Source organism: Syngnathoides biaculeatus, chromosome 18, assembly GCF_019802595.1.
Source record: "Syngnathoides biaculeatus isolate LvHL_M chromosome 18, ASM1980259v1, whole genome shotgun sequence".
In the NCBI taxonomy this organism is placed as follows: domain Eukaryota; kingdom Metazoa; phylum Chordata; class Actinopteri; order Syngnathiformes; family Syngnathidae; genus Syngnathoides; species Syngnathoides biaculeatus.
Window position 1 is genome coordinate 19,614,007 of NC_084657.1, and position 27,050 is coordinate 19,641,056.

At 42.3% G+C, this 27,050-nt stretch overlaps 1 pseudogene; it reads right to left on the minus strand.

Annotated features, from left to right (window-relative positions):
- Positions 1-15,075: 15,075 nt before the first annotated feature.
- Positions 15,076-26,289, minus strand: LOC133491974 (aurora kinase B-like; annotated as a pseudogene).
- Between the last annotated feature and the right edge of the window lie 761 nt (positions 26,290-27,050).

Sequence of the window (27,050 nt, forward strand, 5' to 3'; positions counted from 1 at the left end):
TGTCGACAGTACTCTGTAGTTTAGTCTTTGATTTACATGCTGAATGTTCCCAACACAGTTGGTTAAACAAAATTAAGAGGAGTCAGTGTTTTGTACAGCAAAAGTGCCCCATCTCATATCCCTTTCAGGATTAGTTTTTCATTTCCTCCCATTTACCCCGGTGTGACTGAAACCTCAATACTGTTAATATGATTGGCTGATGCTTGAAAGAAAATAAAGATTTAAAAAAAAAAAATTAAGAAACATCGTCTCTCATATGGTCTTGCGATTCTTGTTTCACCCTGGACGGCCAGGTTCAATTTCCAGTATGTGAATCTACTGAATGCAGAACTCTACCGCAACTGTACATCCCCCATATTGTGGAAAATAAAAACCAAAGTGATGTCCAACATGGCCAACAAGTCGGAATTTGTGTTTTTCAACCAAAAGGCCTGGATTCAACTTTTTGGGTGAAATGAGTTCAATGTGTGCATCGATGCACCAGTCTTGCCGGACGACATAGAAGTCTGCAGGCACACACGCAAGTCATTGGATTTCCCTGAATAGGCACTCGTCCAACATTTACCGTGAAGAAAATAAGCATTTGTACACCCTGCCATTTTGCAAGTTATCCGACTTAGAAATCATGGAGGGGTCTGAAATTTTCATCGTCGGTGCATGTCAACTGTGAGAGAGATAATCTCAAAAGAAAAATCTAGAAATCACAATGTATGTTTTTTAACTATTTATTTGTGATACAGCTGCAAATAAGTATTTGAACACCTGTCTAGCAGCGAGAATTCTGACCCTCAAAGACCTGTTAGTCCGCCTTTAAAAGTCCATGTATTATCCTGAATCAGATGCACCTGTGTGAGGTTGTTAGCTGCATCAAGACACCTGTCCACCCCACAAAATTGTACAACTCCACACGGCTGGAAAGGGCTATGGAGAAATTGCCAAGCAGCTTGGTGAAAAAAGGTCCACTGCTGGAGCAATCATGAGAAAATGGAAGAAGCTAAACATGACGGGCAGGGTACACCCTGAACTGGTTGCCAGCCAATCAGGGCAGGGCACATGGAGACATACAACAGTCGCACTCACAATCACACCTCAGAGGAATTTTGAGTCTTCAATGAATGCTTGAATGTTTTTGGAATTTCCATACAGGCAGGGGCCGGGTTTTGAATCCCGCTCCTCAGAACTGTTAGGGCAATGCTCGACAGCTGCACCACCGTTGTTTGAACAGTCGCAATAAAAAATAAACTAAAAATGTGCATTAATATGGTTAGTGACATTGGTTTGCTATTATTTTGAACACTACTCAATATTATTTGCATCCAATGGTTCAAAATCGGATTGTGAGGAGATCGACATTTGCAAAGTGAGAGTGATCATGTTTCATGATGAATATCAACAATAAGCGACGTTCTTCACTTTGGGAGGACTTTTGTTTCTTACAACCAAATATTTCATGCAGTGTTTGGCAGATGTATAATGTGTTCAGTATGTAATTGTATTTTTAATCTTTAAATGGGTCGAACATGAATAATTACTTGTAAGCATGGTGTTTGCTCCGCACACAAAGATTGCCTTGGTGGAACATGCTGAGAGATTTGTATGCTCGACATGATGACATGCAGACCAAGAAAACCAGTGACCCTGTGCAGACTGAAAAGACTGCCAGTAAGATACTGTAAATGTGTCTATCTTTAGACAAAAGTGATTTTAGGAAGTGGCCTATAGCCATTGAGAAGACAAGTTTTTATTTCTCACTGTCAAAGAATCATAACTGAGAGTCTGAAAGCAGAGGATGGTTTTGACCCATCAACCTCTGGGTTACGGGCCCAGCATGCACCCGCTGCACCACTCTGCTGTACCTTCTCCTTCTTTGTATGTACTTTTGTACCCGTCTGAAAGGAAATCGGCTCCGCTGTTTCGTGCCTGGATCAGACTCCAAGACACATTTGGTATTTGGTCAAATTTTACGATCATTGGTGTTTATTAAAGTGCTGATCTGTACTGGCACCTTTCTGGGTACTTACAGTGATTTTAAATGGACAGATCATTGAAGAGAGGATTTTTTTTCCCAGTTGGAAGTGAACTGATGGATTGAAAACACAAGTCTTTTTTGCACAATATTTCACACGATGAGAAAAACTTTAAAAAGTGGCATTCAGAGAATAAGTTTGAAAGCCTAATGCCACCACGATGATGGAACATTTTGGATTGAAGCCTGATGAACGCAGCCATCCTGCTTGCACCAATCAGCCGAAAAGTCAAACGGAACAATGTCGATACAAATGTGACAGCGTCCAGTATAGAACTCGTGCATGTGACGTCATCATTTTCACGGCGCCATATTGCCGGTCAAAAAGAGCAGCTCGACAGTGTGGGGCACATTGAACCGGAGCAGAATATTCACAATGGACGAGACTTGTGCTGCTGGTTTTTACAACAGATGAGACAGATATTCAAAGAGATCATTCTATGGAATACCACCTGAAATGACGAGAAAAGATTGATGGATTTTGGCAAATAAACATGATGGATGCTGCCCAACCAAATACACACGACTGTGTCGCGATCACTTCATTTCAGGTCGGAATTATTCTTAATCTCAAATTCCCAAGAAGTACTCATCATGCCAAGTTGAATCATTTGAGAACCATGTAAAAAAAAAAAATAAATAAACAGGGAGTCATCTCCAACATACACGGAAGTGTGGTGCGGCCACACTTCCTTGTATGTTCCCCAACAGATGTTTTTTTTTTTTTTTTTTTTTTAATATGCATTGTTCTCAAATGAGTCCAATGCGTATTTAAAAAAAAGAAAATAAACCGTAGGTCACAGTGATGTTTACGTAGGTTAACATGTGGCTGCAACACACTTCTGCTATCGGGGCTAAAGGTGCTTTATTATTATTATTAATATTATGATTATTTAAATATGCATTGGACTTATTTGAGAACAATAAATAAACAAAAAAACTAAACATCTGTCAAGGAGAGGTTTACCAAAGTTTAACGTGTGACCGCAACACATTTCATGTAAGAAGGTGCCGACTCGCTGTCTTTTTTTTTTCCATAGTTTAATGAATGTGAGTTTGCGTAAAACCAGGGTTCATTGATTTAAATATAGTTATTCCATCCATTTTCTTTGCCACTTATCCTTACGAGGATCGCGTACACACGTACGGGAGAATATTCAAACTGCATCGAGGCAGGTCGGGGATTGAACTTGAGACCTCAGAACTGCGGAGGTCAATGCTTAACAAGCTGAATCCACCGTTACGCCGCTAGACAGATTTGTTTTTTATATTTTTGGTCCAATATGGCTCTTTCGCCATTGGGTTGCTGACACCTGGTCTAAATAATCCATCATTGCTGTTTGACGTGTCCAGATGTGACTCGTTAATTTAGATCATAAATCAGAACGTACATCTGCAACTTTGTCTTGTTGACTGGTCCTCTTTCTTGGCCTTTTGGCTATGATCAAGTGTAGTACCAACATTTACCAGGTGCAGTGGACAAGTGGTAAGGCGTCATTCTTGTAAACTGAAGAGCATGGGTTTGACCCCCAACTGTACCTTTGAAAAATGGTGTCGTGATTTGATCTGTTGTGATCAGTGCCATGCTCGGCTTTTTGGACGACTGAAGGGGATGAATGTGTTTCAAAGATGGATGGATGAGTATCTGCTTCCCAGGAAGATCTGGAAGTCCGGCACACTTTTGTCCTCTTCAAAATGTCCGTCCTGAGTCTTACGCACTTGGACCCAAGAGGTGTCAGGAGCATGGCCAAGCCACTGCCCTGAGCGGAGCTGCCACGAGCAGAAGCCCCACACCTGCGCCGTATGGACGCAAATTTGACCAGGAATTTTAGCCTTGAGTTCGTCTCTTGGATTTGCTCGTTCGTTGTATTTGTGTGTGTTGGACACTGCATCATCGTGTGTGAGTACACAAGTTTATTGTAGTCTATTCCCCTTGTTACAGCGTTCCAATGCCACCATAGTCAAGTCAGGTTTTTTTTTAATCTTTCCAAGTTTTGTCACGTTGTCATTAGACCTTGTTTCATGTTTTCGGACCTTGCCTGTAGCCTTGCATTTTTGTGCCTCTGCCTTCCAAGCTTTGCCTCCGACTTCAGACCTTGTTTCGGATTATTGGACTTTCACTTTTTGCCACGTGTTTTTGTGCTTCCGGCTTTTTGGACCGATGAGCTCTGTACGACATCTGCCTGAATTAAAACCACCCTCAACATCATGTCCTTGCCCCGGAGTCCTGCATGTGGGTCCTGTCCCTCGCCACATGCTCGTGACAAAAGGAAGTAAAAGATGGCACGATCCAGATCTAAAAGTACAATTTATTATTGGGGTAAAAACAGAACCAATTAATAATGGCAAAGATAAAATCTCAGTTGCCAGAACCCCAGTCTTTTTCTAACTTTGCTTTTCACGTCGCCCCAGTCTGTTTTCCCTCCACCATCCTGACCAAACTTGATCCCAAGAATTTTTTTGGTCAGTCTGTGTCATCGTTGCTCAATGATGGCACAACATTTTATTAATACTGTTGGTAACACATATTAAAGGCTTAAAACTATAAACTCACACTTTTTTGTATTAAATATTTATACATAAAATGTTTGCGCAGAAAGCATTTTATCCACTACATTACACATCCTTGGCCAAGCCTTCAAAAGAAGCATCTGACTCATCTCCAATCCGAAAAAAGATCCATCGAAGCTACATTTGGTGCATCGCTGTGGAACTCATCATTGATGATTTGGTACAGTTCTGGTGCCACTTGCATTGCATCATGAACATCCAATCTTGCTCCCACCTCATGTCATCATCTGTGCTATCCATGGCGTTTGTGAAGAAACATTTTTTTAAACGTAAGATTTTGGCTAGGGCAGCGCAGCACAGCCCCCCACCACCACCCCATTCGGCTCCAATCCATCGCAGCTTTGGGGTCAGGTGGCTATCAAAACTATGTGAGCTCAAGCTACGTAGAAACGAGCGTAATGGGCACATTTTTTAAAAAGCGACCATTTCAATTGAGTGCGCGCTCCCTTTTTTTTTTTTTCATATGTGCCCATGACGCTCGTATTACGTCGTTTGAGCTCACGTTGTTTTGATACCCACCTGAAATCATTGATCTGTCGTTGTTTTGGACCAGCGGTCGGCAACCTTTGACACCGAAAGAGCCATTTGAACCCGGTTTCCACGGAAAAGAAAACACTGGGAGCCGCACATCTAAAATGGAAAAAAAAAAAAAAACTTCTACTACTTTACCGCAGCATGTTTCTTATGAAATCCACGTGCTACAGAGAAAATTACATTTTATTCATTTAATGAACACATTTTGAATTCTTGAAAAATAATAACAATGAATGTCTCTTTCAAATAAATTAAAAAGCTGAATTTAAATTGTCCATGTAGCAAACGAAAGCAGAAAAATGCCATGAGGCGTCATCCCTATATCCATTTATCTTATCTAAAATGAACCCACTTCTTGAATTGATTTTTCGTCCGGTCAGCCTTCTGCATCAGTTCCGAAACAGCTTTTTTCCTCTCTTCTCCCTCTGGATATTTTTCAGCAAAGGCTCTGTGTGTATTGTTAAAATGTCTTGCGACATTTGACCGTTTATTGTGAGCCAGTTTTTCTCCACAAATTAGGCATACTGGTAGGCCACTCTCGCCCGAGGTAAACGCAAATGAATCTGCCCAGGCATCATTGAATGTTCTATTTTCTTGAGATATTTTTCTTTTCTTACATTTCTCCATTGGCTTTGCCGGGCTTGAAAGTCGCTCAAAATAGACGGCGTTTCGGCGGGTATACCCGCTTCCGCAGTGTGACGTCTATTTTGAGCGACGAAAAAATAATATAAAATAATTTAATTAATATTTTAATATTTCAAGATCACAATAATCTTCAAATTTAGAACTAAAATAATATAAAAACTAACACAAATAAAACACACTTCAATTAAATACAAAAAATTTTTTTTTAGTAATTTATTTTCCCAAGCCAATCAGAGCCGCATTATAAGGATGAAAGAGCCGCATGCGGCTCCGGAGCCGCGGGTTGCCGACTGCTACCAAAATTTGGACTATCCCGCTACTTCCGGGTTTGGGCCGTCATTGAGACGAGAGATGACATTTTATTTAAAAGCAGCGGCACAACTGGCCGTTGTAGTTGACAGTTTTTGGTTTAGTTTAAGTTAAAACGAACTCACGGGGGTCGTTTCTGATCTTTGGTGACGTAGCAACAAACATGCTACGCTAACGATCGTAACATGCAAGCTCCCCGAGGAGGTCTGAGAGCTCGGGTTTGGGGCATACATTACTGTCATATATATGAATGTGTAACATAAAACATTGAATATCATATCGAAATGTTTATGTATATGGACCTAACTATAATGATCTCTATTAACTTTTTGAGAATATTTTTGGAAAAATGTGCGCATTATGATTGAGAAATTAAGGTACATTGCCCACAGACGTGAGTTCAGCCCCAAGTGTGAATGTTTTTAAATTCAGGTAGAAAACTCTTCTTTTTTTCATGCTTTTTAGAGTATATCCACTTTTTAATCATATTACTTGCACTGTACTCGGTTTTGTCTTTCATATATATTTTGTTTGTCATTTTTATTGTTTTTATCCCATTTTAAATGTTTTATCTCTTTGTTTTCAAATGCTTTTAATCATATAAAGCACAATGAGTTACCTCGTGTATGAAATACGCTACACAAATAAATTTGCCTTGCCTTACCATTTTGGAAGAATGATCTGCCACCGTGCAGACAGTGGTCTGGCCCTGGAAACCCAGCAACCCGGTCACAAAATCCAATGATATATTGGACGACGGCCCTCAACAAACGGAAAGCGATCGCAACTCCTCTGAGGGACATTTAGATTAAGGTTTATTCGTGAACAAACATGAAGCGTGGTGACGTACTCCCTGATGTCCTTTTTGATGTTTGGCATCCAAAAGCATTTGTCTATCACCGATTGGGTTGCGATCCCGACCCCTCTGTGGAGGACCGACATACAGCCTGTCATCTGTGGCTGCGAGTGTCCTTCAGTGCGTCTTTTACCTGGGTCTCAATTTCCCATGTGAACACTGAGACAAACAAGCTTCAGGCAGAATAAATGCAATATTGGATTTTGCCTTTTCCCGATCAAGAATCTGCAATAGCGCATGGGGGTTTTCTGTTCTTGGTGCCCGGGCGATGTAATATCACAAAATTGAACCGCTTGTCTGGCATTGAGCCTTTTGGCTGATTTAAGGTATTCTATGTTCTTATGGTCAGTTAACACAAGGAATGTGACCTGAGCACCCTCTAGCCACTGTCTCCAATCTGACAAAGCCACTCTGACTGCTAATAGCTCATGGCCCCCAATTTCATTATTTTGTTCTGCAGGAGTAAGTTTTTGGGACAGAAACGTCCAAGGGTGCAGCTTCCCTCCTTGGGATTCCTCTGCAAGGGGACCACCCCTACCCCAGAATCTGACACATCTACCTCCATGACAAACAGATTCAGCAAGGTGAGAATAAGAACAGAGGTAAAGCTTGCGTTGAGTTTTCGGAAGGCCACCTGACACGATGGGTAGCAATAAAAGGAACTGTGTGGAGAGCTGTGTTTATGTAATGGTGCTGCAATTATGCTAAAGTTCGGGAGGAATTTTTGGTACAGGTTCCCTAAGAACCTCTGGACTTCCTTGCAAGTTGTGGAAGTGGGCCAATGTGAAACGGCCTCGACCTTGCTGGGATCCATACAGATCCCCCCCCTCCACCGACACAAAGCCCAGAAACGACAGGGAAGACCAGTGAAATTCGTACTTTTCATCCTTGACATACAGTTCATGTAGAAGCAACCATTGGAACAGCACTTGAAAATGCCCCGACATGGGGCTGGGGAGAATATTTGAATGCCATCTATGTACACAAAGATATTAATGTTGAGCATATCATGGAAAACATCATTGACAAACCTCTGAAGCAGTGCAGGAGCATTTGTGAGTCCAAAACGCATCACCAAATATTCATAAGGACCAGTGGTTGTGTTGAATGAAGTCTTCCACTCATCCTCTTGTATCCTGACCTCATGCATAAGACCAAATGCCTCAGCCACACCATTCATAAGGGCTCCATGATGTAATGATCAGCACTCTGGGCTTTGAATCCAGTGATCTAAGTTCAAGTCTCAGTGGAATTTGATACTGTTTGTTCTCTCACTTGAAAGTAAATTGGACTGCATGAAGTTTTCTTTTTTGCACAGGAAGCCATTCCCTCATAGAAAAACCTAAATGCCCCTCCAAAACCACTGACGTTCCATGGTGTCATGGAAAAAATGCCTCTCCCACACCAGTGAGGGGGCTTCCATAGTGTAATGGTGAACAATCTAACTCTCATGGATGGCGTGGGAAGGGCATTTGGTCTGAATCCAATCTTGTTTCAAGTGAGACAAGCCCTATCGTGTTCCACTGCGACTTGAACACAGATTGTTGGATTTAGAGTCCAGAGTGCTCACCATTATACCTTGGAAACCTGATTACTGATGTGGGGAGGACATTTGGTCTGATGCATGAGGGAAGAAAGTCTGTAAAAGAAAATCTGACACAAGGCAATCTTGTTTCAATTGAGTCTAACACTTTAGAGTTCAACCAAGACTTGAACTCGGCTCACTGGACTCAGAGGGCTGATGATTACTCCCTGGAAACCTTGTGACCGGTTCGAGGGGGGCATTTGGTCTTATCGATGAGGTAATAACTCCCTGTGAAAAAAAAACAAAGTTCAAACTACAACATTGTTCCAAGAGACAGGACAAATAGTGTCAGGATCAACTTAGTCTTGAACTCGGATCGTTGGATTCAGAGTCAAGAGTGCTCACCATGACAGCACAGAACCCCAATGACTGGTGTGAGAGGGGCATTTTGTCTTATGCATGAGGGAAGAACGTCTGCAAAAAAAAGTTGACAATCAAGTCTTGCTTCAATTGAGAGACGAATCCTCGCCGATTCTGAACTGTTTGCCAGCCAATCCCAGGGCACATTGAGACAAACAGTCACAATCACAACTCAGGGCAATTTCAAGTGTCCAATTAATGTTGCATGTTTTTGGGATGTGGGAGGAAACCGGAGTGCCCGGAGTAAACCCACGCAGGCACGGCGAGAACATGCAGACTCCACACAGGTGGGGCAAGGTTTGAACCCCGGACCTCAGAACTGTCATACCAACGCTCAAACCAGGTGCTCCAGCGTAGCACTGTAATAATATTCAGTTGTTGGTCTAAAATTGTTGACGAAAGCTGAAGAGCTATTTGCTCAACATTTTAATGAAAAGAAATCACTGGCCCTGCCTTATTCAATGACTTCCTGTTTACTGCTATTCAAGAATAGTAGGAAATTAAATTGTTTGCATTAAATTTGGTGTTTATAATCACGACAACATTTTGATTTTCGGCAGCATTTTGGCAGTATTTCATTCGTATTTTTACACTGATGTTAACATTTCATAGAGAATCATTCTATTTACTCTGGCAAAGAAATAACTTATTGACATACGTATCCACAAGTTATCGAGCGGTATGCACATTTTCCCGAGAAGGGTTGCGTCAGGAAGGGCATCCAGCAGAAAAACTGTGCCAAACAAATATGAGCGTTCATCTGAGATGTCACACTGTGGCGACCCCTAACGGGACAAGCCGGAAAAAAAATGTCGTTGAAAAGCAGACAGCAGGGCTTCAAATATTTCAGCGAGGGGTATTTCAATGGTATTTACATGCATATCGGCGGAGAAACCATTGATATTAGCGCGAGATCTTTCCGGAGTCAGAGGAAGACCGAGAAGCCACATAATATAATATATTATAACCCAAAGACGAATTTGTCATTGACAGTTTCCTATTTTCGTGTTACATGTCACACTTGTGTGCAGAATCTGTATAGGTATCTGTATAGCCGTTTGTGAACCGCCGTATGAAGGAAAAGAAGGCGAGGCTTGATTTGCGAGTTGTTTCTCTTGTTTTCTTTGTGTAACGTCACGCGCTCCCCTCAATAATTATTCTTGAATTAGTGCCAAACTCATGTAAGTCCCGACCGAGTACGACAATCACTACTTTAGTGTCGTCAAACATCCTTCCTTCAGTCTTGCTGTCTCGGTACACCTCGAAGGCTTTTAGAACTGCTAGTCCGGTTTAGCTTAGCTCATTAGCCGCGAACAAAGGGACACATTTGTGCAGTCAGATCATCGCAAAATATCGCTCAACACAGATCAAGTGTGTCAATCATTCACACTTAGCTATGTTATGCAAGCGAAGAACTGCTAATTCATTTATATGAGACATGTATTGAAAATCAAATATAGGGCTTACCTTCGTGCAAACTATTCTGTTGTATTCTGTTGATGGATTCAGTTGATGATGCGGTCTTCCACAAAGTTTGATCCATCGAAGACATTTTTTGTACTGGGTCTTCGGTTTTGGAAAGGGTACGAATTGAACTCCATCAACGAGCCTTTCAGGATACCTGTCGTCACTATTACAAAGTCAGTGACTACACCTCTTAACCATATTTTTTGTTAAATAACCCAAATACGCGATAAAACGCTAACTAAACCTATACTGGACCATTCAATGTTGTCAGAGAAAATGGCGGGAGGAAAAACGGGCTTTGGTCTATGCAGATCTCTGGCCTCTGATTGGTCAGCGACGCGGATTGCGCAATTTCTACGGAGGGGTCAATTGTACGAGACACAGACACTCTCCTTTCTCCTTGCGAGCTGTCAAACTTGAACTAGTGTTTTTGCTTCCTTTTTTGTCTTGTTTAATGACTGTCTAATTGGTAAACCTGACAATGTCTGAACAACATCCGACAACATTTTGTGAGTCACCTTGTGATGCGTTCTTCAAGCGTTAGGAGATCCTGAAGTCTTGCTCTAAAGCCTTCCACTTTGATGTAATACCACAAGTTAAAAAAAAAAAGGCAAGGCAGCGAGTGGAGAACCCAGAAGCAGGGACTCCAAGCAGGAATACACAAAAGACAACCAAACAAAGTAACAACAAAATACTCAAAGTAAAGTATAATTGAAAAAAGACGAGACAAGATGTTGTTGAGAAATCTTCACAATTCGCAACAAAGTGACAAGAAGTGAAAGAAACCAGGGAGTTTCCATGGTGATTGATGAGACAACGAGAAACACCTGGACAGGACATGAGTGGTTGGAGGGAGCTGATTGGTCAACATAAGGGAAAAGTGAACAGGTGGACATAACGAACGAAATGAGCTCATGAGACATGGAACACAGGAAACAAACAAAACCAACCCAACTAAAACTGAGAACATGACATTAAACCCATTATTATAGAGGATCAATCATGTGAAATTTAGTATTATGTTTTAATTTAGAAAATATGATGAGTATTATGAGTAGATTTTGAGGGAGCACTGGGGGGGAATCTCAGTTCGGATCCCACCCACCTCTTCTTCTTCTTCTTCTTTTCCTTTCGGCTTGTCCCGTTAGGGGTCGCCACAGCGTGTCATCTTTTGCCATCTTAGCCTATCTCCTGCATCTTCCTCTCTAACCCCAACTGCCCTCATGTCTTCCCTCACCACATCCATAAACCTTCTCTTTGGTCTTCCTCTCGCTCTTTTGCCTGGGAGCTCCATCCTCAGCATCCTTCTACCAATATACTCACTCTCTCGCCTCTGAACATGTCCAAACCATCGAAGTCTGCTCTCTCGAATCTTGTCTCCAAAACATCCAGCTTTGGCTGTCCCTCGATTGAGCTCATTTCTAATCCTATCCAACCTGGTCACTCCGAGCGAGAACCTCAACATCTTCATTTCTGCCACCTCCAGTTCAGCTTCCTGTTGTTTCTTCAGTGCCACCGTCTCTAATCCATACATCATGGCCGGCCTCACCACTGTTTTGTAAACTTTGCCCTTCATCCTAGCAGACACTCTTCTGTCACATAACACACCAGACACCTTTCGCCAGCTGTTCCAACCTGCTTGGACCCGTTTCTTCACTTCCTGACCACACTCTCCATTGCTCTGTATTGTTGACCCCAAGTATTTGAAGTCGTCCACCCTCGCTATCTCTTCTCCCTGTAGCCTCACTCTTCCCCCTCTACTTTTCTCATTCACGCACGTATATTCTGTTTTACTTCGGCTAATCTTCATTCCTCTCCTTTCCAGTGCATGTCTCCATCTTTCCAATTGTTCCTCTGCATGCTCCCTGCTTTCACTGCATATGACAATATCATCTGCGAACATCATGGTCCAAGGGGATTCCAGTCTCACCTCATCTGTCAGCCTATCCATTACCACTGCAAACAGGAAGGGGCTCAGAGCTGATCCCTGATGCAGTCCCACCTCCACCTTAAATTCCTCTGTCACACCTAAGGCACACCTCACCATTGTTCTGCTGCCATCATACATGTCCTGTACTATTTTAACATACTTCTCTGCCACACCAGACTTACGCATGCAGTACCACAGTTCCTCTCTTGGTACTCTGTCATAGGCTTTCTCTAGATCCACAAAGACACAATGTAGCTCCTTCTGACCTTCTCTGTACTTTTCCACGAGCATCCTCAAGGCAAATAATGCATCTGTGGTACTCTTTCTAGGCATGAAACCATACTGTTGCTCGCAGATACTTACTTCTGTCCTGAGTCTAGCCTCCACTACTCTTTCCCATAACTTCATTGTGTGGCTCATCAACTTTATTCCTCTATAGTTCCCACAGCTCTGAACATCCCCTTTGTTCTTAAAAATGGGAACTAGAACACTTTTCCTCCATTCTTCAGGCATCTTTTCGCCCGCTAGTATTCTGTTGAATAAGTTGGTCAAAAACTCCACAGCCATCTCTCCAAATTGCTTCCATACCTCTACCGGTATGTCATCAGGACCAACTGCCTTTCCATTTTTCATCCTTTGTAGTGCCTTTCTGACTTCCCCCTTAGTAATCATTGCTACTTCCTGGTCCTTCACACTTGCCTCTTCAACACTTCCTTCTCTCTCATTTTCTTCATTCATCAACTTCTCAAAGTATTCTTTCCATCTATTTAGCACACTACCGGCACCAGTCAACACATTTCCATCTCTATCCTTAATCACCCTAACCTTCTGCACATCCTTCCCATCTCTATCCCTCTGTCTGGCCAACCTGTAGAGATCCTTTTCTCCTTCTTTCATGTCCAACCTGGTGTACATGTCTTCATATGCCTCATGTTTAGCCTTTGCCACCTCTACCTTTGCCCTATGTCGCATCTCGATGTACTCCTTTCGCCTCTCCTCAGACCTCTCAGTATCCCACTTCTTCTTCGCTAATCTCTTTCCTTGTATGACTCCCTGTATTTTGGGGTTCCACCACCAAGTCTCCTTCTCCCCTTTCCTACCAGATGACACACCAAGTACTCTCCTGCCTGTCTCTCTGATCACCTTGGCTGTCGTCGTCCAGTCTTCCGGGAGCTTCGGTTGTCCATCGAGAGCCTGTCTCACCTCTTTCCGGAAGGCCGCACGACATTCTTCCTTTCTCAGCTTCCACCACATGGTTCTCTGCTCTACCTTTGTCTTCTTAATCTTCCTACCCACCACCAGAATCATCCTACATACTACCATCCTATGCTGTCGAGCTACACTCTCCCCTACCACTACTTTACAGTCAGTAACCTCCTTCAGATTACATCGTCTGCACAAAATATAATCTACCTGCGTGGTTCTACCTCCACTCTTGTAGGTCACTATATGTTCCTCCCTCTTCTGGAAATAAGTGTTCACTACAGCCATCTCCATCCTTTTTGCAAAGTCCACCACCATCTGCCCTTCAAAGTTCCTTTCCTGGATGCCGTACTTACCCATCACTTCTTCATCGCCCCTGTTTCCTTTACCAATATGTCCATTACAATCTGCACCAATCACAACTCTCTCGCTGTCTGGGATGCTCAGAACTACTTCATCTAGTTCCTTCCAGAATTTCTCTTTCAACTCTAGGTCACATCCTACCTGTGGTGCATAGCCGCTAACCACATTATACATAACACCCTCAATTTCAAATTTTAGTCTCATCACTCGATCTGATACTCTTTTACCTCCAAGACATTCTTAGCCAGCTCTTCCTTTAAAATAACCCCTACTCCATTCTCTTCCCATCTACTCCGTGGTAGAATAATTTAAACCCTGCTCCCAAACTTCTAGCCTTACTACCTTTCCACCTGCTCTCTTGGATGCACAGAATATCAACCTTTCTCCTAATCATCATGTCAACCAACTCCTGTGCTTTTCCTGTCCTGTCATAGTCCCAACATTCAAAGTCCCTACACTCAGTTGTAGGCTCTGTGCATTCCTCTTTTTCTTCTGACGCTGGATCCGGTTTCCTCCTCTTCTTTGTCTTCGACCCACAGTAGCTGAATTTTCCACCGACGCCCTGCAGGTTAGCAGTGCCGGGGGCGGGCGTTGTTAACCCGGGCCACGACGATCCGGTATTGGGTTCTTTAGATGAACGCTCATATTTGTTTGGCACAGTTTTTACGCCGGATGCCCTTCCTGACGCAACCCTCTGCATTTATCCGGGCTTGGGACCGGCCTACAGATTGCACTGGTTTGTGCCCCCATAGGGCTGCATCCCACCCACCTCAATGCTGTAAATAGAAAATACAAATATGATTTACTGGGTCTGTGACAACTTTCATCGTCCATCTCCTCCTGCCTTGGGTATAAAAACAAAACAAAGCTTATCCTAATTTGGGTCGCGGGAGTGCTGGTGCCTATCCTAGCTATCTTTGGGCAGGAGGTGGGGTACACCCTGAACTGATTGCTAGCCAATTGCGGGTCAAATAGAAACAACAATTCATACTCACAATCACACCTGAGGAAAATTTTGAGTCTCTGATTATTGTGTGTTTTTGGGATGTGGAAGGAAACCAGAGTGCCTGGAGAAAACCCACACAGGCGGGGCCAGGATTTGAACTCTGGTCCTCAGAACATTGAAGCAGACGCTCTAAACAATTGTGTCATTGTGCCGCCACACACATGTCAATTGCATATAAAATACGTGGTAGATGCTGGTGGCTCATACCTGACTTCAAACATTGACTCTTTCAACAACACAGTTTATTCATGTTAGAGAATTGAAAGTGTGAATCTACTATGGATTGGAACAAAAACCCTAAACAGGATTACAGAAATCATCAACTCGAAAAATCTAAATAATTTTCAAAATACATAGGCCGGAATTGGCCTTTGAACAGTAATTCATGTGTTTAGTCAGTCAGTATAAGAGACATTTGCAGTACATTTCATTTACAAAATAAAATATGAGATACAAAATGATGGGGGGGTGAATAAACAATATTCATGAGCAGGCAGCTTTGGCTTGGGATCACAGAGTATTGGTGGGACAGTTGGGGGGGAAGACCCGGCGCGAGTTCTCGCGCACCCATGGATGATCGATGATACTCTGTCAGTGGTAGACGATCGCTGGGGTTGTGCTGAAGCAGTTTGCGGATCAGGTCCCGTGCACCCTCGGAGACGACGTCTGGAAACTCCAGATCCACCTTGCGTTAAAAAAAAAAAAAAAAAAAAACGCTGCTTGAATCAGTTCATAAACCAGTAAGTTCTCAAATTCTGCTTTTATGAGATGTAATATTTGATGGGAAAAAAAACCTAGAGGACTATTGAAATAATGTTGTTTATCCAAATGCGGAAAATACTTAACCAGGATTTTTTCCCATCAATTCACGTCCAGTGGCACGACTTCAGAATAAGAGGACCCGTTGAGTTCTCCAAACTTTACAGCAGCTAAATGACAAAGGCTAAAAATAGCAGTCTATCCCACCCAATGAGAGTTGGAATTCAGTTCCAAATGACATTGCAACGTGTAACTAAGGAGTAACAAGGCTTCCAAAGGCCTGAAGGAGAAGACAGGCTTATATTCAATGGCAATTTTTTTTTTATGGAAATTGGGCAAATATATGTGTGATATGCCTGGAGTGTAGGACTGAAATGATGAATCCATAAAATTGATAAAACTTGATCAAGTGTTGGCAACAAACATCATGATCAATTTGTCGTGTCACATGATTATGACGTCAATCAACTCGTGTGTGGCGTCGTTTTGACATCAGTCAACTGCTCCATATTTTGAGCTCGAGGCTGACACAGCCATCCAAATCCGTCAGCTCACTTAGTGATTCCTACAATGACTCACCACAACAATGACAATTTGAGTCCCGTTTTATTTATCGGACAATGAGTCGATCTAGAAATGATCACAATAACCAGGCTCACACCCCACACGGAGCGGTTGATGTGTGGTTGTGGACAACTGAGCCTTTCAGGGATGCTCCTTTTCAATCCAATCATGACACTCACCTGTTTCAAATTAACCTGTTCACCCGTGCATTTCTCAACTTTCCCAGTCCAAATTATTTACAGGAATTTGGCACCCATTATTTCTGTTGGAATGTAGGTTTGACCTGACTGGTTATAATACATGACCTTACTAAAGAATATTTTGAAGCTGTTCAGTAGAAAGTCATTTAAATTGACAAATTGCTCCATCTTGTGATAGTAATGGTGATCGCTGACTGTAAACTGTAAACTAAAGTGATGAGTATGTACAACATCCAGGAAAGGAACTTTGATGGACAGATTGTGGTTGATTTTGCAAAAAGATGGAAATGACAGGAGTGAACACTTTTGCAGAAGAGGAAGGAACATAGAGTGACCTACCAAAGTGGAGGTAGAAGCACGCAGGTGGATTATATTTTGTGCAGACGATGTAATCTGAAGGGGGTTACTGACTGTGAGGTCGTGGTATGGGAGAGTGAAGCTCGACAGCATAGAATGGTGGTGTGTAGGATGACCTTGGTGGTGGGAAGGACGATTAAGAAGAGAAAGTTAGAGCAGAGAACCATGTGGTGGAAGCTGAGAAAGGATTAATGTTGTGCAGCCTTTCGGAAAGAGGTGAGACAGGCTCTCGATGGACAGGAGAAGCTCCCAGATGACTGGACTACTCCAGCCAAGGTGAAGAGAGAGACAGGCAGGAGACCACTTGGTGTGTCTTTTCGGAGGAAAGGGGAGGAGACTTGGAGGTGGAATCCCAAAATACAGGAAGACATGCAAGGAAAAAGATTAGCGAAGAAGAAGTCGGACACTGAGAGGACTGAGGAGAGGAGTAAGGAATGCATCGAGATGCGTCGTAGGGCAAAGGCAGTGGTGGTGAAGGCTAAACAAGAGGCATATGACGACATGCACACCAGGTTGGATACAAAAGAAGGAGAAAAGGATCTCTACAGGTTGGCCAGACAGATGGAAAGAGATGGGAAGGATGTGCAGCAAGTAAAGGTGATTAAGGATAGCGATGGAAATATGTTGACTGATGCCAGTAGTGTGCGAAGTAGATCGAAAGATGGAGGCATGCACTGAAAATGAGAGGAACGAAGATTCAACCATCCATCGATTATCCAAGCCGCTTATCTTCACAAGGGTCACAGGAAAGCTGGAGCCTATCCCAGCTAGCTTCAGGCGAAAGGCAGACCACACCCTGAACTGGTCGCCAGTCAGTCGCAGGGCAGATATCGACACCATCACTGAACGGGAATTGCTACCGCGCTGCCCGCACCAAAGGCAGGCGTGTGTACCATAACACCATCATTGACTTACGAATGAAGATGAAGTTAAATAGAATGTTGGTATGTGAATGAGAGGGGTGGAGGGGGAAGCGTGAGGGTCCAGAGAGAAGAGATAGCGAGGGTGGACGACTTCAAATACTTGGGGTCAACAATCCAGAACAATGGTGAGTGTGGTATGGAAGTGAAGAAATGGGTCCAAGCAGGATGGAACAACTGGTGGAAGGTGTCTGGTGTTTTATGTGGCAGAAGAGTCTCTGTTAGGACGTATAAAACAGTGGTGAGGCCAGCCATGATGTACGGATTAGAGACGGTGGCACTGACGAGACAACAGGAAGCAGAGCTGGAAGTGGTTGAAATGAAGATGTTGAGGTTCTCTCTAGGAGAGAGCAGGATGGATAGGATTAGAAATGATGCTCATTAGAGGGACAGCCAAAGTTGGATGTTTTGGAGACAAGGTTCAAGAGAGCAGACTTTGGTGGTTTGGACATGTACAGAGGCAAGAGAATGAATATAGTGGTCGAAGGGTGCTGATGATGGAGCTGCCAGGGAAGAGAGCGAGAGGAAGAACAAAGAGAAGCTTGATGGATGTTGTGAGGGAAGAAATGAGGGCAGTTGGTGATCAAGAGAAAGATACAGGAGATCGGCACGCCTGGAAAAAGATGACACGCTGTGGCGACCCCTAATGGGACAAGCCGAAAGGAAAAGAAGAAGATACTAGACGTTGGAGGCAATTTAGTGAGGATATGAGTAAAAGAGCAAAATTCCCAATCTTCCAGTACCGACTGCTGTCTCGTGGAAATTTTCCCTGAAAGATGCAGATAACGTTGGAAAAACTGACTCAGGAACCTACCGCTGTAATTCTGTCGTACGTTTTATATCGACAGTGACTTTCGAAGGGAGGGTTCCCCACAAGGCATTCAAAACAGAAGACTCCAATGGCCCACAGGTCCACCGTCTCGCTGTGGCTGCTGCCCTCGATCATCTCAGGAGGGAGGTAATCGAGGGTTCCACACATTGTATGACGCCTGCACAAAGGTCAATGCAGTTTGTGAAGATTCCAATTGTGGATTTAAAAAAATCAATCAAAAATCTTCACAAAGACAGTGTGGGGCTGCTCACTTGAGAGAAGGCGCATGAACAGACAAACCAAAAATTGCAATTTTTAGCTCTCCACGAAAGCCAAGAAGTAGATTTTGTGGCTTGATGTCGCGATGGATCACTTTCTTAGAGTGGCAGTATAACAGTGCATCTGAGACCTCTTCCATATACTGGAAATGGAAGCGGCGAAAGCTTCAAATCTGACTGTCTTATCAACAAGCAAGATGAGACAATTCTACAAAATGACGCTGTCACCATTGACCAAATTGTCGCGTCTCATTTTAGAGCAAAATGTCTTACAGTGGCAGTGCGCTGGTCATCAAAGCGTCCGTATTTCTGGAGCTCTTTGTACAGCTCACCTCCTGGCGCATATTCGAGCACCAAAAACACCCTCTTGCGATCATGAAAATAGTTGTAAAAGCGAATGATGTTGTGATGCCTGCGAAAGAAAATAAATGAGGTTATGTATACAGTGGTGGCTTGTATTTCAACTGGCTCAACTATATTATCCTATATGCTATAACTACGTTATACTAATACTATTATTATACTATATTATAAATACAATTATTAATCATGATTTACCCTCATCTTTATGAACATTTGAATTGCAGGACATTTCAACAAAAAGTTCAACCAAAAATGAAGCTAATTGAGAAAAAAGAATTTCAAACATGCGTTTGCCACCTGATGGTTGGCAAACTACGATCGATCGTGGATCGATTCAAATTTCATTGATTGTGTAGCCTCAGTTGTGATCATGGGAAAAGATAACACGTCATTGGGTGAAGGAGAAATGCCATTGAGAAAAACTACTGACCTCCATTTGCAGTACGGCTGCACAATATCTTGTTGTTTGCATCATAATTGCGATATATATGTGTGCAATAGTCACATTGCAGTGGTCCGCTGTGATGTTGGTGTCCTGTAATTGAGTCAATCAACTGGACTAATAAAGGTGACCAGGAGAGGAAACAAGCCGATCTGGTCGCGTTTGAATCAATCCCAGGGATCGTTAAAAAATGGGATACGGTTGTATTGGAAAACCAGATTGTATTGCATTAGTTTTTAATGTGAAAATTTGGAAGACCAGATTTGTGTTGTAGTCTGTTGTCTGTCCCACACAGCTGATATGTTTTTTTTACTTCCATGGTGGTCAGATATTTACTCTTCTAAGTCAAAATACAGGCAACAAGGCAAAAAATAAATCTTTTGGATTCAAATATACGTTGACGGTGTGTCAGCACATTTGTTATTCGACATTTGAACATTAAACATGATGTAAAAATATGATAATTTCAAGGTGAATTACTCTCGCAGCACACCTGTCATTAAAGTTAAGACTGGAGTCTTATTGTGGCTTTTTTTTTATGTGTTCATCTTGTTGTCTCCAAGAGAAAAAAAATCCTACATGTTGATCGGCATTTAAGATCCGAGAACAGATTGTGTTGACCATTGAGGTTTCCACTGTGCTATGTAGATGACTGCGAAATGGGTCGAGGAAAACAAAACGAAACCCGGCAGAAGACACTTACTTGACGTCGGCCTGGTTCTCGATTTCTCTCGTGACCTGGTGCTCCATGTGGTCCTTCACAATTCGGGACTTAAACAACACCTTCAGAGCCACAAGGGCTTCCAGCTTCTTCACCTTGGCAAGGTAGACGCTGCCAAATTGGCCCTTTCCCAGAGGTCGCCCGATGTCAAAGTCGTCAATGGTAATCTGCCTTCTGGAAAAGAGTGGGAGACATTCAAAATTGAAACTGGAAGTCAGCTAAAATGATTCGACACCGCGCCACTAGTGGCCGCAGAAATCTACGTCCACATAGGTTGATGCGAAAAGCCCATTTCAACGGCAACACGAAGCTTGAGAGATCAAAGTTGTCACCACAGTTGTTGCGTATGGACAACTGTGACAAACTTATTTAGGATTTTCCATCCACCCATTTTCCAAGCTGCTTTTCCTCACAACGGTCATGGGAATGCCAGAGCCTATCCCAGCAAACTTTGGGCAAAAGGCCGACCACAGCCTGAACTGGTCGCCAGTAAGACACAGGGCACATATCGAGACAATCACCGAGCTGATCTCATGTTCTAATCTATGATGCACACATTTTGCAAAAGCCAGAAATTAAGGTGCTGTTGTCCACACATCCATCCATTTTCCACATCACTTACTGATGTTGTCAAAAAAGTGAGGTTTATTACAATTTACGAGAGGTAAGAAATACAATTTGATGAGTTTACAAGCACCCTCCTGGAAACTGTCTCCTTATCATGCTGGAGGGATTTGTGTGTCCCAGTGATCCTAGGAGCGAAGTTGTCTGTGGCTAAGTTGTCTGGCCGGGCACAGCCCAAAAGCGTAATGGGCTCATCACATGTGGGAGGGGCCATAAGGGTCAGGTGAAGTGTGAGCTTTGGCGTTGCCTAAAGGCTGTGATCCGATCCCTGGCGACAAAAGTTGGCGCTCAGGACGTGGACTGTCATCTTTCTGGGAGGGAAGGATGCAGAGAGGGGTTGGGCTCTCTGACACTCTGAAGTTGCCCACAGTGCTCGGCGCTGAGAAGTGTGGTTATATTTATTGCCCCCTGGCTCGGTGATGGTATGTTGGGGTTCAAAGCCGGTATACGAGAGGGTAGCCTAACCTTAAAAAGTTGCTCCGTGGCAAGGCCCCGGGAATGGATGAGATTCGCACGGATTTCCAAAAGTTCTGGATGTTGTGGGGCTGTCCCGGTTGACACGCCTATGGAACATCGCATGGACATCGGTCATTGTGCCTCTGCCTCATTGTCCCCCAAGTTTTTAAGAACAGGGACCGGAGGGTGTGATCCAACTTCAGAGGGCATCACACTCCTCAGCCTCCGGGGTCAGGTCTATTCAGCGGTGCTGGAGAGGAGGGAAAGGGAAAGAGAACCAGAGTAGGATCCAAGACTACGTCTCTCGGCTGGCCGAGGAACACCTCTGCATCCCCCTGGAAGAGCTGGATCAAGCGGGTGGGGAAGGAGAAGTTTGGGTGTCCCTGCTAAAGCTACTGCCCCCGTGACCTGACCTCAGATAAATTGAACAAGATTAACTAATGGATGGAAGTTTGCAAGCATTTTCCTGCTTCAGTGTTGACACAAAAAAAAAATTTCTTTTTTTTCGTTACCTTTTTCCTCAATATGGACAAATGAGCTGTTGTGCACATTTTTACTTTTACATGTTTTAATTGCTCAGAAATCTGAGGTACCATAACACAAGATATATATTTTCATTCTCTCAAAAGTGCTCTATAAAAGTTCAATTTGATGAAATGCTCACATGGACATGAAAATAAATATGTAAACTGTTGTGTGCGTGTATGTGTCAGTGTTCTTTCAAGGGGTGACGTGTCGGAGTCCAGCAGCTAAGGCTTGTCAGCCTAATTAACCAGATTGCCTAACCCTAAAACACACCCTGAACTGGTTGCCAGCCAATCGCAGGGCACATCCATACAAACAGCCGCACTCACAATCACACCTCGAGGCAATTTCGAGAGTCCAACTAATGTTGCATGTTTTTGGGAAGTGGGAGGAAATCTGAGTGCTCGGAGAAAACCTACGCAGGCACGAGGAGAAAATGAAAACACCACAGCGGCAGGTCTGGAATTGAAGCAAGGACCTCAGAACTGTGAGGCCAAAGTTTTCCAGCTGACCCACCGTGCCACCTGTTTAAGATTATTGAAAGTGTTGATAAACCATTAAAAAGAGTCAAGGAATTGAATCATGAAGGAGCATCGAAAATGGAAATGGAATTGGGGTCAATTTTGGGTGTGTGCAATATACTCAAGATCGTATAATCCAGGAAAATTATGGTACAATGATTTCCATACGTTCCAGACCCACCGGCAAAGCAAACATACACAGTTTCATCGCTTGAAATGCCCTCCCACTTTTAAAATACGACATGAACATATGTGAAGACAAAAAATCATATTGTACATCTTGCAACAATGGAATAAAAAAATTGCCTAACCCCTTCAACATGCTGTAATGACATATTAAATATTTTTAAATGCACTTGTTTCAGGCATTTTAAATTCATTTCTATGATGAAAAAAAACTTATATCTGTGTGTTTCCTTACTTTTCAACCAAACTGGAGGATGAAGCATCACACTCTTCCATAGGTCCTAAAATGATATACTGTACACCATCAGTACACATTAAGTAGAATATCTTTCGTGGCCTTATTTGAAGAGGTTCGCATTACCTGGGATGACGTTTTTGTCTGCAACTCGGCACGGCTCCATGGAAACAGACTGTGAGCTTCCCACCGTGATGGGGGTCTGGTCGAATAGTTCAAAGGCAGACATGAATGACTTCACAAAACAATCTTTACTGTCAATATTGTCTGAGTAAAATAACATTTAAGAACGCCCATTCTTGCAATACAAAGAAAAAATATGGAATAGTACGAACTATAAATGATGTATTGATCAGTTTTGGTTTTTTTTGCATCCAAGTCTGAATTTTTGGATTTTAAGTATCTGGTGATATGTATGGGTAACTACCAACATTCAAGTTCTCATATTTAAAAGAACAACCACAACATAACAGTCACAAGTAAAATATTCATTGTAAAGAATACCAAATCAAAATAGATTTGCTAATCCAAAGACGTCGACGTAAAATGTATTTTATTTTGAGTTTGCATCCACCCATTTCCCAAGCTGCTTTTCCTCACAATGGTCGGAGGAATGCCAGAGCCTATCCCAGCAAACTTTGGGCAAAAGGCCGACCACAGCCTGAACTGGTCGCCAGACACAGGGCACATATCAACACCATCACTGAGCGGGAATTGATCCCACGCTACCCGCGCCAAAGTCATTATCAGTGACTCTTGTTTATTATTTGACTTTATGTATTCATTTGGCAAAGCAGTTCAGTAGTTGGGCCACATAATCTTTTTTTCACTTTCGTTAGGGACAACGAGTTGAAATATTTTATATCGACACCCTTGTACAAACTTCAGGAGCGGATAACAAATATTAAGCGTTTATACTAGAAGTATGTTGTCATACATCCATTTTAATTGCCATACGTACCCAAAAAGAACAAATTTTATGGCTGATTGAGACTCAAGATGTGTACTGCCGAGGTTGCCGTTACTTGAAGTGATGCGTTTCCCAACTGCCTTGAAACGAACCAAATCATTCTGTCTTCAAAATATGACAGAACGCAGGTGAAATGATAAAAAAAGTCTAAAAGCAAAAGCAAAAAAAAATGCGTCTATTCAGAATTTGATTTAATTAGAGGTTGGTTGAACATTTGGAAAAAGTTATTATTGTTTCATTATTGAGAACTTTTTTTTTTTGCAGCGGAGAAATGTGAATTTTAAAAGTGCAGTATGAGTTCATTCCACTTGGTGGCCCCTCTTGCCTCTTGCCCAAAGCCTGATTGGACCAGATCCAGCTGACCGGCCAATTTAGTGAGGATAAACGGGATTGAAATGGGAAATATGAACATCAAGTTACAAATCATTCTGTTCACTACTTGCATTCTTTTAAAAGATTTTTTCCCCAATCCATCACAATTACCGGTGGGTGGAATTTGACTCCATTTCATCAATCACACACAGAAGCAAGGTTTTCAAAGTGACTTATTTCTGTGAAACATGGCAGAAATCCTACAGTGACCTTAGTGAGGATAAGCGGGACACAAAATACATATTAGGACACTGAAAAAAAATGAATGTTGTGCTGTGATCTGCCCAAAGCAGCGGTGCTCAATGCTTCAAAGGTAAGTAGTATTGGAGATTGCATGTCATCGCATGAAATTAAACAAACAAAAAAACGACATCAGCCTATTTTCCATCCTGCTGCTATAATCTACAGCATCTGAATTTTTCTGCCACTTTGGTCAAGCACATGCCCAAACGACAGTGCTGAGTATGTCAGAACTAACAAGCTGGTCAGTGAGTTCCCTCCATTTTTTTAATCTCTGTGTTTTTTCCTAAACTTAAAAAAGGGTCTAAAAATGAGTTGGGCAGATGGATCAAGTAAGAAGAGAAAAACTTTGCACTTCCATTTGGAATGGGAAGAGGAGTGCACCTTCAATAATGTTTGAGAACAGAAGCCGCATGGGGCCCGCTGGCAGCCCCCCGTACTTAAGGTGGGTGATCGCGCCGTCCGGGAGTTCTCAAAAGTCTGCAGGCGCTGTCAACAGGTTAAATGGCTACATTGATTACGATAGTAAGTCACGCTATACTTTATATCATGTGAGCACACGTGCATCATATACTGTACGCTGTCACATATGGATTTGCATTGTTGCGTTCGGCTTATCGGCGGGGTTCAGCATCACTCTTTTTGCCAGCAGTGTCGCAAAGCATGCTGTCAGGAGGTAAAAAGCATTTAAAGTGCATGTTTCGTGTAATTTATTTCGTGAGTCTTTTTTTTTGTTATATTTGCGAGTTATCCTATTCTGTTTGCTGTGGTGTGATAATTTTAGTTTGGACGTGACACCGTGAGTGCATACAACATCATCAGTAATGACCTGCATACCCAGGCAGTTGGTAATACAATGTAAGCATTTGAATTATGCAGATGTGAAAGGCAGTTGTTCCTCAATGCCTTGTGAGAACTATTAAATGTTTGAGCACGAAAATACAAAAACAGCCATGTATTGTAAAAGTGTAATCAATGTGTATTCATACTTTATCCATCATTTTCAGGTGTTTGTTACTTGTGGGAATGCAAGCAACATAATCTCTGGGTAACAGGGAGCACTGCACAATGATGCACGTAGATATTGTACAGTTTTCCTACATAACTTAAGTGCGTTTCTGAGTGTACTATTTTTTTTCCAAAATACCTGGAATACATTTCTGAGTATCCTATGTTTTCATAAAATACATAATGAGCATTTCTGAGTATACTATTTATTTATTTATTTTTGCAAATGTACTTTGCAATTTCAACCCTTGACCTAACAACAGCAAAAAAAAAAAAAAAAAAAACGAGGGTTTGGGTTCATTGACTGACCAGTGAGTTCGGCTCCGCTTGTTTTTTGCGTCTGGTGGTTTTCACTGGTACCTCAACATCTTCAACTGAAGCTAATAAATCAGAACTAACAGGATGGGGGGACAAAAACAAAATGTACATCCAATCAACAAATTCATGAAAAAAAAATGCGTACAATTAAACATGGGATAACATCCCCATAGACGCTTTTACCTGCTGACGTCATTACTTGACATATTTGTCATATAATCAGGAATTGCCTTGGATGATGAATATTGAACCGATTTACTGCACAATACTAAAACAGCACAAAGAGAGAAATGGACATGAGCTCCGACAAGTTAACGGGCGAGCATCTTTATCTTCCATTTTGTAAAATGACTTACTTTAATCGACTTCAGAAACTTTCAACGGTTTGCAAATGACCTCATCCTCAAATGTATTAGCTCACTCGTCAAAAGCCCAACACTACTACGAACTATTACTGATGTAACTTTCTAACGAGTTAAATTCAAATCAGAACTGTGACTGTTTTTCGTAACATTTAAAACGAGCGTTTACCTATTTCCAACCACCAGAGTGAATTTAACGAAGGCGTACCCGACGTCAACGGCGGAGGGGATGATTGGTCCTTGGCGAATTGGTTGATTCCAATTGGTTCATCCTGTTGCACGGCAGTTCTTATCAACTGTCGCCAATTTGAATCTGGTTGTGTTTTTAAAATTTTCCATTGATGTATGTATTGACAGGTTCATGCAACACTATAATATTTAAATTGGTTTCTTCGATCTTTGTCATTGTCGTGTATGAAAAAGTTTGCGCTTTCCTTATTTAATTTACTGGACTGGGTCATCTGCACTTTGTGGTGTGGACGCTTCAGGGCCAATAAATTATTCCCCTGATGAGGGATCCATCCTGGGGTTGGAACCTGGATGTATTTCACACATTTTACAAAACTGTTTTCCTGCCAAATGTTTTAGAAGATTTGTAAAAACTGTCAATCTGAATGTGTTTAAGAATCACATGCTGAAGACTGTATTTGTATATACCAGTTTTTTTATTGTTATTGTTCTTTATTTTATTTGTGCAATCACAACTGATAGTGTAAACCCAAACATATTGGGTAAACATTTTTTCAGTTTTACAACATCTATACAAAATCGGTAAAGTATTTTACAGATCTTTCACTACAGATCAATTTGTTGACATGAGGTAAAAAGAAATCTTTGAATCCAGTATGTTTGCATTTTTTGTCCCCCATGAAATCAGCACTAATACAAGTCTATGAAATTAACGCACCATTACATGCATGAATAAACCCAGGCGCCAACATTAAACCCTCACACTGCCAAGGA